General features: G+C 41.0%; 1 protein-coding gene across 3 annotated transcripts in view; it reads right to left on the bottom strand.

The window, feature by feature from the left end:
• The window catches only part of svbp (small vasohibin binding protein), a 263,018-nt gene that overhangs the window by 7,339 nt on the left and 241,968 nt on the right, over window positions 1–13,711 (bottom strand). Inside the window, exon 1 of one of the 3 annotated variants that reach the window (XM_061875537.1) lies at window positions 338–526. The exons of 1 other annotated variant lie outside the window; for it this stretch is intronic. The gene's annotated coding sequence lies outside the window, so the exon portion shown is untranslated. Of the gene's footprint in view, window positions 1–337; window positions 527–13,711 lie in introns of those variants that run through there. One more of the 3 variants, XM_061875535.1, reaches the window with a different exon arrangement.

Raw genomic sequence — 13,711 nt, 5'->3', positions numbered from 1 at the left:
CTGGATTTGAACCCAGGACTGCAGGACCTTCGTATTGTGAGGCAGACACACTAACCCCTCTGCCACTTGTTTGTTTGTTTGTTTGTTTATATATATATATATATATATATATATATATATATATATTACATTATATTACATTTGGAACACAGCATCATCATGTTCGCAGCATTTTGTTTTTTAAGAGGTAGAGAGAGTTTTAAAGTAGAATTGTAGAATGTAGAATATTATTGTAGAAGATTATTCTCCAGACATAAAGAATCCCCACAACGATGTCAGCCAGTAAGCTAACACACATTAGCTAAGTAGCATCCGATGGCAACGCAAAAATGCTTACCTTATTTTGCAGGGGAACGTGCAGCCAACTGTAAAACAGCTATTATAATATTTGTATTTACAGTAAATAATAACACGGACAGATGTTTAGTGAAACAAGAAGACTGGAATCAGGACAGTTAGCTAACTACACTTGACGGATGGTGACAGCTGCTCCGCGTGTGTTCATACAAAACAAGTCCGTATAGCGACAAGAGTCACCGCCAGAAAGGTTCTGGGCAAGATTAATATTTCCGCGTTATAACATTGATTGATTGTTTGATACTTTTATTAGTAGATTGCACAGTACAGTACATATTCCCTACAATTGACCACTAAATGGTAACACCCCAATAAGTTTTTCAACTTGTTTAAATCGGGGTCCCCGGAAAATCAATTCATGGTAGAAAAAAATTACAAAGTCGACATTATAATTGTTTATGATATAAAAACAGTAGTTTACAGTAGTGTACACATATCACAAGTATTATACAACTATAATTGAGAAGTTTTTACTTTATTGGGTCATTTCCAGGGCTGGTTAAATGCACGTCACACACCTGCTATTTATAAATAGCAGGTGTGTGACGTGCATTTAACCAGCCTTGAATTAAACCTCAGAATTAGGTGTGTGTGTGTGTGTGTGTATACATACATACATACATACATACATACATACATACATATATATATATATATATATATATATATACATATATATATATATATATATATATATATATATATATATATATATATATATATATATATATATATTAAGGTGTGGGAAAAAATCAATTCGAATACGAATCAAATCGTATACGTTGTGCGATTCAGAATCAATTCTCATTTTTTTTTAAATCAATTTTTATTATTATTATTTTTTATCAATCCAACAAAACAATACACATCAATTTCAGCAAGACAATGCCAAGCCAGCGTGGCTTCGTATAAAAAGAGTGCGGGTACTTTCCTGGCCCGCCTGCAGTCCAGACATGTCTCCCATGGAAAATGTGTGGCGCATTATGAAGTGTAAAATACGACACCGCAGACTGTTGAAGGACTGAAGCTCTACATAAAACAAGAATGGGAAATAATTCCACTTTCAAAGCTTCAACAATTAGTTTCCTCAGTTCCCAAACGTTTATTGAGTGTTGTTAAAAGAAAAGATGATGTAACACAGTGGTGAACATGCCCTTTCCCAACTACTTTGGCACGTGTTGCAGCCATGAAATTCTTAGTTAGTTATTATTTGCAAAAAAAAAAGTAAAGTTTTTGAATTTGAACATCAAATATGTTGTCTTTGTAGCATATTCAACTGAATATGGGTTGAAAAGGATTTGCAAATCATTGTATTCTGTTTATATTTACATCTAACACAATTTCCCAACTCATATGGAAACAGGGTTTGTATAATTCCTATATGATTAGATTCTTTTGTTTGTTTAAAAAACAAATAAGTCAGTTTAGTACTTTGATAATGCCCCCCGCGACCCCAAAAGGGACAAGCGTTAGAAAAATGGATGGATGGATGGTTACAGTCTGCCCTATGACCACTAGATGTCACCCTCACATCTAGAGTCCGCTTCACTTTTTGTGACGTCATTTAATAAAGGCCAGTGGTTTATATTAGTAGTTTTTTCAGTTAGATTTTGTTTACATGTGTCATTCAGACCACACAGGCGTGCTCACGTACACTCACAAAAGCACACCTGCTCCAATGATGAGTGGGCCTCACACCAGCAGACAGGATGGTCCATTTCAAAAACACAAATGTCCGCAGACTACAAGTAAAACAATCACTTGAAATTAGGCGATTGTCTCTTCTCAGAGCTTTTTTTTTGTGCTGTTAAACAGAAACTTGTGTGCATGTGTGCCCTCTGGCCGTGCTGCACCTCAATACGATTTATGGAGCAGCATACCAACGGTTTACCTGGATCTATCCCTGGACTGCAGGAGAGTGGAATAATATCCTGCATGGAAAAAACCTTTGAACATTGGCAACAAATGGCAGACCTGGGACTGCACACACACACACACACACACACACACACACACTGGTTATCATTTGGATTGGGGACCACGTTTTTGATCAGAACTTGTGGGGACCACCCGTTCTACAGGTTGTGGAGGAATACAAAAAGTTTGGTAAAATGGCCACTGCCCGGTTGTGTATAGCATATAGCTCGGCCCCCAGCCAAATTGTTTTAACCCAATGCGGCCCCGGAGTCAAAAAGTTTGGGGACCCCTGGTGTAAACTGAGAGATGTCCCCATAAAGTAAGCATTGGCAGAAAACACACACACACACACACACACACACACACACACACACACACACACACACACACACACACACACACACACACACACACACACACACACACACACACGTGCATGCACGTTATTGCTTGCTGGCGAGAGATATTCCCCTAAGGGGGAGGGCCCTGGTGTGTGGAGATGGGCCATGGGAATGGCAGAAAGTGTGTTAGGGGCTTTATCTTTCCAAATGAAACTCTCTCTCTGACTGCCCTTTCACACAGGCGGGCGCTGAACACGCCGCGATGGCTGACCCCCGCTCGCCAGGCCTACCAAAACACACACACACACACACGCAGCATTCATACTCCGGTGTAAGTGCGGTGCCTACAAATCCCCCATAGACGTTAACATTTACACGTCTTTCAGGACTAAAAATAAATGACCACGGGGACCGTGCCTAAAATAACTAGACGCACTCACATGCATAAACATATGATTTTTATACATGCGCGCGCACGGCGGCCAAGCAAAATCACCGTAGCACTCAGGGGCCCCCGGGGGACTCGGAGCATCCAAATGAAACAGCGAGTGATGGGCAGGATGTGACGTGCCAAGCAGGTACACATAATAACACACGCGCTGAATCTGCAAAAGGCAGTGATTCATAACAACTCTCCACGGCAAGACACAAAGAACCTTTTCAATTAAAAATGTTGTTATATATGATTGTCGGGCTGTCAAAGTTAAAGGGGAACATTATCACCAAACCTATGTAAGCGTCAATATATACCTTGATGGTGCAGGAAAAAGACCATGTATTTTTTTAACCGATTTCCGAACTCTATCACTCTGGAGGGGATGACGTCAGAACGTGACGTCACCGAGGTAACACACCCGCCATTTTCATTTTCACATTACAAACACCGGGTCTCAGCTCTGTTATTTTCCGTTTTTTCGACTATTTTTTGGAACCTTGGAGACATCATGCCTGGTGGGTGTGTTGTCGGAGGGTGTAACAACACTAACAGGGAGGGATTCAAGTTGCACCACTGGCAAGAAATCTGCCGCCAGACCCCCATTGAATGTACCAGAGTGTCTCCACATTTGAGCGGCGATGCTAAGACAGACATGGCACAGAGATGTATGGATAACCTGCAGATGCATTTGCAACCATTAAGTCAACCAAATCACAAAGGTGAGTTTTGTTGATGTTGTTGACTTATGTGCTAATCAGACATATTTGGTCACGGCATGACTGCCAGCTAATCGATGCTAACATGCTATGCTAATCGATGCTAACATGCTATTTACGCCAGCTGTATGTACATTTGAAACTAGACACCCACATTTAATGCAAAACAAACACTTACCAATCGACAGATTTAAGTTGCTCCAGTGTCACAAGATGCGAAAGTCCTGATCGTTTGGTCCGCACATTTTACCGGCGATGCTAATAAGGCAGCCATGCTATGGGCCACTTCATTAGGTACACCCACACTATGGTCGAATAGCGTCAATAGCTATTCGCTCAATAGCTTCAATTTCTTCTTCAATTTCATTTTCGCTATCTGCCTCCATACTCCGACCATCTGTTTCAATACATGCGTAATCTGTTGAATCGCTTAAGCCGCTGAAATCCGAGTCTGAATCCGAGCTAATGTCGCTATATCTTGCTGTGGTAACCGCCATGTTGTTTGTATTGGCAGCACTGTGTGACGTCACAGGGAAATGGATAGTGGTTTGGAAGATAGCGAAAATAAGGCACTTTAAAGCTTTATTTAGGGATATTCCGGGACCGGTAAAATTTTGAAAAAAACTTCAAAAAATACAAAAAGCCACTGGGAGCTGATTTTTATTGTTTTTAACCCTTTTGAAATTGTGATAATGTTCCCCTTAAACACGATAACAACACGTAAACTATAAGTTCCTTTAAAGTACCTTAACAAGTTGACATTCCATGCCGGGGGTCGGCAACCCGCGGCTCTTTTTTATCGCCGCCCTAGTGGCTCTCTGGAGCTTTTTCACAAATGTATGTGTGACAGACTCCTGCCGTCGTCGTGCGGGTTGCATGGACAAGTGTTTTCCAACCACTGTGCCGTGGCACACTAGTGTGCCGTGAGATACAGTCTGGTGTGCCGTGGGAAATTATCTAATTTCACCAATTTGGGGTAAAAAATATTTTTTGCAAACCAATAATTATAGTCTGCAAATGATGTGTTGTTGTTGAGTGTCGGTGCTGTACAGTCCGGCCCCCAGCTAAAAAATTTTCAACCCCCGAGTCAAAAAGTTTGGGGACCCCTGGGTTCGAGTGTTCGCCCTGAGATGGGTAGGTTGTGAGTTCCAACCCCGGCCGAGTCATACCAAAGACGAAAAATGGAACCCATTACCTCCCTGCTTGGCAATCAGCATCAAGGGTTGGAATTGGGGGTTAAATCACCCAAAATGATTCTCGGGCGCGGCCACCGCTGCTGCTCACTGCTCCCCTCACCTGCCAGGGGGATAATTTTGCCCCAACTCGTGTGTGTGTGTGTGTGCGACAATCATTGGTACTTTATCTTTAACTTTAATGAGGAGGATCTACTGTAGTCAGGTGGCTTTGTAAATCACCAGTGATTGACTAGATCAGCGGTCCCCATCCACCGGGCCGCGGCCCGGTACCGCGGCCTGATTGGTACCGGGCCACATAATAATTTTTTATTAATTTTTATAACTTTTTTTTTTTTTTTTTTTTTATAAAATCAACATAAAAACCACAATATACACTCACAATTAGTGCACCAACCACAAAAACCTCCCCTTTTCATGACAAAAACTTCCCTTTTTCAAGACAAAGGGAAAAAAAAAAAAAAAAAGACAAATTATTAAGCGTTGACCGGTCCGCGGATACAAAAAGGTTGGGGACCACTGTCATACGCCAGCAACCAAAAGGAGGTTTTGTAACCTGTAAGCTGTTTTGTTAAAGTCCTACTGAAATGAGATGTTCTTATTTAAACGGGGATAGCAGCTCCATTCTATGTGTCATACTTCATCATTTCTCCATATTGCCATATTTTTGCTGAAAGGATTTAGTAGAGAACATCCACCATAAAGTTGGCAACTTTTGGTCGCTAATAAAAAAGCCTGGCATTTACCGGAAGTAGCAGTGATGTGCGCGTGATGTCACGGGTTGTGGAGCTCCTCACATCTGAACATTGTTTACAATCATGGCCACCAGCAGCGAGAGCGATTCGGACCGAGAAAGAGACAATTTCCTCATTAATTTGAGCGAGGATGAAGGATTTGTGGATGAGGAAAGTGAGAGTGAAGGACTAGAGAAAAAAAAAAAAGACGAGGGCTGTGGGAGTGATTCAGATATTAAACACATTTACTAAGATAATTCTGGAAAATCCCTTATCTGCTTATTGTGTTACTAGTGTTTTAGTGAGATTAAATGGTACCTGAAAGTCGGAGGGGTGTGGCCACGGGTGTGGTGACCGCCAGTGTCTTCGATGGAAGCCACGTTTCTCGACGAGACAAGGGAGACGGGCTGAGATTTTTTTTCCCCCCTCCTCCACGGTGTAAGTATCCGATGGTCGGGGGCGGCCAGTTGGAGACAAAAACCTCCCTTTTTCATGACAAAAACTTCGGTTTTTCAAGACAAAGGGAAAAAAAAAAATAATAAATAAATAAAAAAAGACCCCCCCCCTCGCCGGGCCGCGGGACAAATTATCAAGCGTTGACCGGTCCGTGGATAATAAAAAAGGTTGGGGACCACTGGACTAGATGACCGATCATTCTAATCAGTTAAAACAACAACAAGTTGATATCAGCCCACCCAGATGTTAAAGAAATAAATGGCCCCCAACATTTGCTGTCCCTCACCTTGTTCAATCCCACAGCTAGAACCCGCAGTAAACAAGAGGGGTAGAAGGAGGGAGGTGAGGATGGCCGTGCTGTGGGGACAAAAGAGAACATTGGATCCTTTAAGCCGGCGGGGCACAGACAAGCAGGGTCAGTGTGTTTAGCCTTCGCCGTTTTGCCGCCATTTCTCCTTCTCACTTTCTCACTCCCGGTCCCAAGAGCTGCTTCTCATTAGCGGGACTATTTGTTTTGGCCGGTGCACCCTGGCATTCAACGGGGCCAGTGGCAGGAACCCCTAACACACGTGCACGCACTCTTTTTTTGGTTCTGTTTTGACACGGGTCAGTCATCACTTAGAGGAGCTTCCGAGTATCAGTGAGCAAGGTTGTAGTCGTGGAGGAGCAAATACTGTATTTTCTGGAATTGCCGCCGGGGGGCTAATTAATTTAAAACCTCTTCTCACTCGGGCGTTTACCAAAGGCATGCGGTAAATTTAGGCCTGCGCTTATAAATTTGAGTGTGATGTAATGATACCATCATGAAAAGCACATGTAATAAAAAAAACGTTATTATGGTCTTACCTTTACTTATAAATGAAGTCCATGCGCAGCTCCTTCTGATCAAAAGCATCGATAACTTGTTTATAGAAGTCTTCCTTATCTTTCTTCAGTTTTAAAAGTCTCTCTGTCTCCATGGAGATCTTCCTTTATTACCTCCTGCTTCCATTGAAAGTCCAGTTTAGAAAACTGTCTTATTTTAGATATGTAATCCTCCATGTTAAAAGTGCAAGCGAGAGGAAACATTGAACCATCGCTGCTCACTCTTGCTGCTTGTTGTCACTTCTTCTGCAGCCGAGTAGTCGCAAGAAGGATCACTAGCGCCCTCTACCACCAGGAGGCGGGAGTCATTTAATGACTCATATTTAAACAATGTTCAGATGTGAGGAGCTCCACAACCCGTGACATCACGCGCACATCGTCTGCTACTTCCGGTACAGGCAAGGCTTTTTTATTAGCGACCAAAAGTTGACAACTTTATCGTGGATGTTCTCTACTAAATCCTTTCAGCAAAAAACTCAGCCTGGCCCGACTGGCTGCCTTCGCTTCGCCTCGTCGAGAAACGTGGCTTCCCTCAGAGACACTGGCGGTCACCATACCCCTCCGACTTTCAACTATATAATCTCACTAAAACACTAGTAACACAATAAGCAGATAAGAGATTTTCCAGAATTATCCTAGTAAATGTGTCTAATAACATCTGATTCGCTCCCACTGCCCTGTCTTTTTTTTTTTTCAAGGCCTTCACTCTCACTTTCCTCATCCACAAATCTTACATCCTCGCTTCAATTAATGAGGGAAATCGTCGCTTTCTCGGTCCGAATCGCTTTCGCTGCTGGTGGCCATGATTGTAAACAATGTTCAGATGTGAGGAGATCCACAACCCGTGACATCACGCGCACATCGTCTGCTACTTCCGGTACAGGCAAGGCTTTTTTATTAGCGACCAAAAGTTGCCAACTTTATCGTGGATGTTCTCTACTAAATCCTTTCAGCAAAAATATGGGGAAATGATGAAGTATGACACATAGAATGGAGCTGCTATCCCCGTTTAAATAAGAACATCTCATTTCAGTAGGACTTTAAAAAAGTGCACAACATGAACCATGCATGAACATCACCTTGTTCAAAGAATAAAACCAACACATTGCATGAACTCACAACAAATGACACACTTGCAAATTATAGGCACCATTGTTTGGGGGGTACCCATAATACTTAGACCTCCTTTTTACTGTCATTCAAATGTAAAATTGACAGTACAGATACGCCCATTAGGAGAGGTTTTTATTTACACGATTGATTGAATGTAACTTGTATTAGTAGATAGTACAGTACAGTACATATTCCCTACAATTGACCACTAAATGGTAACACCCCAATAAGTTTTTCAACTTGTTTGATTAAGTCCAAGTCCACGTTAATCCATTCATGAGTCTGGTGTGTCTTGACCGCTGCGGAGGAGGCTCTGCTGAACCCCTGAGGCCGACTCACCGAACCCCTAGGGTTCGATGGAACCCAGGTTAAGGACCACTGATCTAAAGTAACCCCAGCCTCTACTGTGGCGTCTATTCTATGCACCTTATAATGCGGTGCACCTTATATATGAACACAGTTTTCAAATAAGTCATTCATTGAAGGTGCGCCTTATAGTAGACTAGACCAGACTAGACTTCTTTTTTATTGTCATTCAAATTTGAACTTTACAGCACAGATAAGAACGATATTTCGTTACTTAAGTTCATAGTAGCGCAGGATTTAAAAAAAAGCAATAAGGTGCATATATAATTAAATAAATATATATAAATAATAAATAATTATATATATAAAACAGATAAATATATATAAATATTGTATTTCCTTGAATTACCGCAGGGCATATAGTATGCGCCTGCCTTGAATTACTGCCGGGTCAAACTCGCTTCGCAAAATAATTAGTGACGTCATGAGTGACACTTCCCCTGTCATCATTTTCAAAATGGAGGAGGCTGATTTCAATACCAATTATTTGAAATCACATAAAGGGAAGAAAGATTAAGAGCTATTCAGTAGGATTTAAGGTCCAAACTTACATCACACGCCAATTTTTACTGCATGCCTTTGGTAAGTGCCAGAGTGAGAATAGGTTTTAAAATAATTAGCGCATGCTTACTTTTACCGCATGCCTTTGGTAAGCACAGGAGTGAGAAGAGGTTTTAAATTGATTAGCGCCCCGGCGGCTATATATATAAATAAATAAATAGATTACCGTACAGATGAATATATTGCACTTTTTCACATGCGTTCACGTTCATGGATGTATGTTATATTGTCTTTTTTAGTGTGGAAAATACGGTAATTGCATTAACTTCCAGCATCCTTCTGTTCTCTGAAGCAACAATCTCAATACACACACACACACACACACACACACACACACACACACACACACACACACACACACACACACACACACACACACACACACACACACACACACACACACACACACACACACACACACACACACACACACACACAGGGCCAGTGTTCCTCATGTTTACGTTCCAGGGAACACTGAAACCCGTTTAGTCTAGATAGAATCAATAATAACCCTTAAAGAGGTTGTCACAGCGAGGCTGCTCAAGCCCACAGTGGGCCAAGTCAGAGAAAACCTATGCCGCCCCCCCCACACACACACACACGCACACACACACACACACACACACACATCTTTCCAGTGCACAACACACTCCCATTACTGTACACAGGCCTAACACACACTGCAGGAGACAAATGCAGCGTTCTCTTCTCTCAGCGAGTGCAATTTGGACCCCTCCTCTCCCCAATTTTCTGTCTGGAAAGCAGCAAACATGCTCACAGTCGTGCGAGACTTAAGTTTCCCTTACACGCACCTCAAATGTGACAAACAATACACGCATTTTCAGTAGCTGACACATTGCACACATTGACATGCGGGCCGTATAAGACCTGACACTCACTCTATTTATCCTGCATATGTTGCCAGTAGGTTCTATGTCGGGATGTTTGGAGTCACAATGTGCTCGGTGAAGCAAGTTGTTTCCGTGACGACGCTAAATTTACTGGCTAGGATAATGCATCTGATGAGGTCTCAACAGCCAACGTTGGCCAAACCACAGCGGATGGATTTGCGTGACCAAAAACCACATGAAGCCTCTTCTGAGTGCACCTGCCTCAAAGCACACATTTGGGAAAAAAAAAACACACACAAAAAAAAGGGAAAAGCACACATTTGGTAATCTTGCACCGCTGTATGATGTATGTATATATACATGTATGTATATATATATGTATATATATGTAGGTGTGGGAAAAAAATCACAAGACTACTTCATCTCTACAGAACTGTTTCATGAGGGGTTCCCTCAATCATCAGGAGATGTTTGCCTGATGATTGAGGGAACCCCTCATGAAACAGTTCTGTAGAGATGAAGTAGTCTTGTGATTTTTTCCCACACCTACATATTGCGCTCTACCACGGTATCGAGCACTATTCTCTGGATAATCCAATCAAGACATATATGTATATACATATATATATATATATATATATATGTGTGTGTGTGTACCTGTGTATACATTTTTGTATATATATACAATCACATATATATATGTACATATATTTAAACATTATTTATATGTATATATTTATAGACATATACTGTATAAACGCATGTATACACAAGTATGTATGTATGTACAGTATGTATAATATATATACATACATACATACTTGTGTATGTACATACATACATACATACATATATACATATATATATATATATATATATATATATATATATATATATATACATATATATATATATATATATATATATATATATATATCCATCCATCCATTTTGTACCGCTTATTCCCTTTTGGGGTCGCGGGGGGCGCTGGCACCTATCTCAGCTACAATCGGGTGGAAGGTATGTATATATATATATATATATATATATATATATATATATATGTACATACGTAAATACATACATAGATACATACATATATACAAACCCTGTTTCCATATGAGTTGGGAAATTGTGTTAGATGTAAATATAAACAGAATATAATGATTTGCAAATCATTTTCAAGCCATATTCAGTTGAATATGCTACAAAGACAACATATTTGATGTTCAAACTCATAAACTTTATTTTTTTTGAAAAAGTAATTAACTTAGAATTTCATGGCTGCAACACGTGCCAAAGTAGTTGGGAAAGGGCATGTTCACCACTGTGTTACATCACCTTTTCTTTTAACAACACTCAATAAACGTTTGGGAACTGAGGAAACTAATTGTTGAAGCTTTGAAAGTGGAATTCTTTCCCATTCTTGTTTTATGTAGAGCTTCAGTCCTTCAACAGTCCGGGGTCTCCGCTGTCGTATTTTACGCTTCATAATGCACCACACATTTTCCATGGGAGACAGGTCTGGACTGCAGGCGGGCCAGGAAAGTACCCGCACTCTTTTACTACGAAACCATGCTGTTGTAACACGTGGCTTGGCATTGTCTTGCTGAAATAAGCAGGGGCGTCCATGAAAAAGACGGCGCTTAGATGGCAGCATATGTTGTTCCAAAACCTGTATGTACCTTTCAGCATTAATGGTGCCTTCACAGATGTGTAAGTTACCCATGCCTTGGGCACTACTGCACCCCCTTACTATCGCAGATGCTGGCTTTTGAACTTTGCATCGAGAACTGTCTGGATGGTTCGCTTCCCCTTTGGGACGGATGACACAACATCGAATATTTCCAAAAACAATTTGAAATGTGGACTCGTCAGACCACAGAACACTTTTCCACTTTGCATCAGTCCATCTTAGATGATCTCGGGCCCAGAGAAGCTGGCGGTGTTTCTGGATGTTGTTGATAAATGGCTTTCGCTTTGCATAGTAGAGCTTTAACTTGCACTTACAGATGTAGCGACCAACTGTATTTAGTGACAGTGGTTTTCTGAAGTGTTCCTGAGCCCATGTGGTGATATCCTTTAGAGATTGATGTCGGTTTTTGATACAGTGCCGTCTAAGGGATGGAAGGTCACGGTCATTCAATGTTGGTTTCCGGCCAAGCTGCTTACGTGGAGTGATTTCTCCAGATTCTCTGAACCTTTTGATGATATTATGGAGCGTAGATGTTGAAATCCCTAAATTTCTTGCAATGTCACTTTGAGAAAGGTTGTTCTTAAACTGTTTGACTATTTGCTCACACAGTTGTGGACAAAGGGGTGTACCTCGCCCCATCCTTTCTTGTGAAAGACTGAGCATGAAGCTGTTTTTATAGCCAATCATGGCACCCACCTGTTCCCAATTAGCCTGCACACCTGTGGGATGTTCCAAATAAGTGTTTGATGAGCATTGCTCAACTTTATCAGTATTTATTGCCACCTTTCCCAACTTCTTTGTCACGTGTTGCTGGCATCAAATTCTAAAGTTAATGATTATTTGCTTATGAGTTTGAACATGAAATATGTTGTCTTTGTAGCATATTCAACTGAATATGGCTTGAAAAGGATTTGCAAATCATTGTATTCTGTTTATATTTACATCTAACACAATTTCCCAACTCATATGGAAACGGGGTTTGTATATAAAAGTCCGAATGCATGGTTCTCGCCTGGAAAAAGGGTGGAGTGCCATCTCTGGGAGGAATTTAAATATCTCAAAGCCTTTATCATGAGTGAGGGAAGGGAGGATGGTGAGATTGTCAGCCGCATTGGTGCAGCGTCTGCAGTGATGGGCCGGATTGAAAATCTTTAACGACCGTATTTTGCCCAAAACTGGTCTAATCTGTGAATTGTGCTGCAGTGTGTGTCTGCCTGCTCGTGTGTCCTGAAGAGTGTGAGGTCAAAAGGTGATGCTTTCCACGTCTGAGGACGCCGTGCTGCCTGGTTAGACCCAGCTGTCAAAACACACACACACACACACACACACACACACACACACACACATACGTGTTTGGGTGACATATGAGGACTTATGACAAAAACGTGACATATGGGGACATGCCTTTCCAATGGTCCTGCATGCCTGGGAATCAGACGGTTAGTGAACCAGAATTTTAGAAACACAGTGGTCTATTGAGATTTTTGCAACTCTTTTGTTTTTTTCTGAACCTGATTTTTATGGTACATATAAGGACTTGTCAGGTTTAGGTGACAAATGAAGACCAGAGTGTTTAAGATTTCAAGTTTATGTGACATATGACGAGCATGACGTCACAGAGTGTTTAAGATTTCAGGTTCATGTGACATATGACAACCATGACGTCACAGAGTGTTTAAGATTTCAAGTTTATGTGACATATGATGACCATGACGTCACAGAGTGTTTAAGATTTCAGGTTTATGTGACATATGATGACCATGACGTCACAGAGTGTTTAAGATTTCAGGTTCATGTGACATATGACAACCATGACGTCACAGTGTGTTTAAGATTTCAAGTTTATGTGAAATATGACAACCATGACATCACAGAGTGTTTAAGATTTCAAGTTTATGTGACATATGATGACCATGACGTCACAGAGTGTTTAAGATTTCAAGTTTATGTGACATATGATGACCATGACGTCACAGAGTGTTTAAGATTTCAGGTTCATGTGACATATGACAACCATGACGTCACAGTGTGTTTAAGATTTCAAGTTTATGTGAAATATGACAACCATGACATCACAGAGTGTTTAAGATTTCAAGTTTATGTGACATAT

The sequence above is a fragment of the Nerophis ophidion genome, linkage group LG16, assembly GCF_033978795.1.
Source record: "Nerophis ophidion isolate RoL-2023_Sa linkage group LG16, RoL_Noph_v1.0, whole genome shotgun sequence".
NCBI classification, from domain to species: Eukaryota; Metazoa; Chordata; class Actinopteri; order Syngnathiformes; family Syngnathidae; genus Nerophis; species Nerophis ophidion.
The sequence above is the reverse complement of the archived record's forward strand: the minus strand, read 5'-3'. Positions and strand labels throughout refer to the sequence as shown.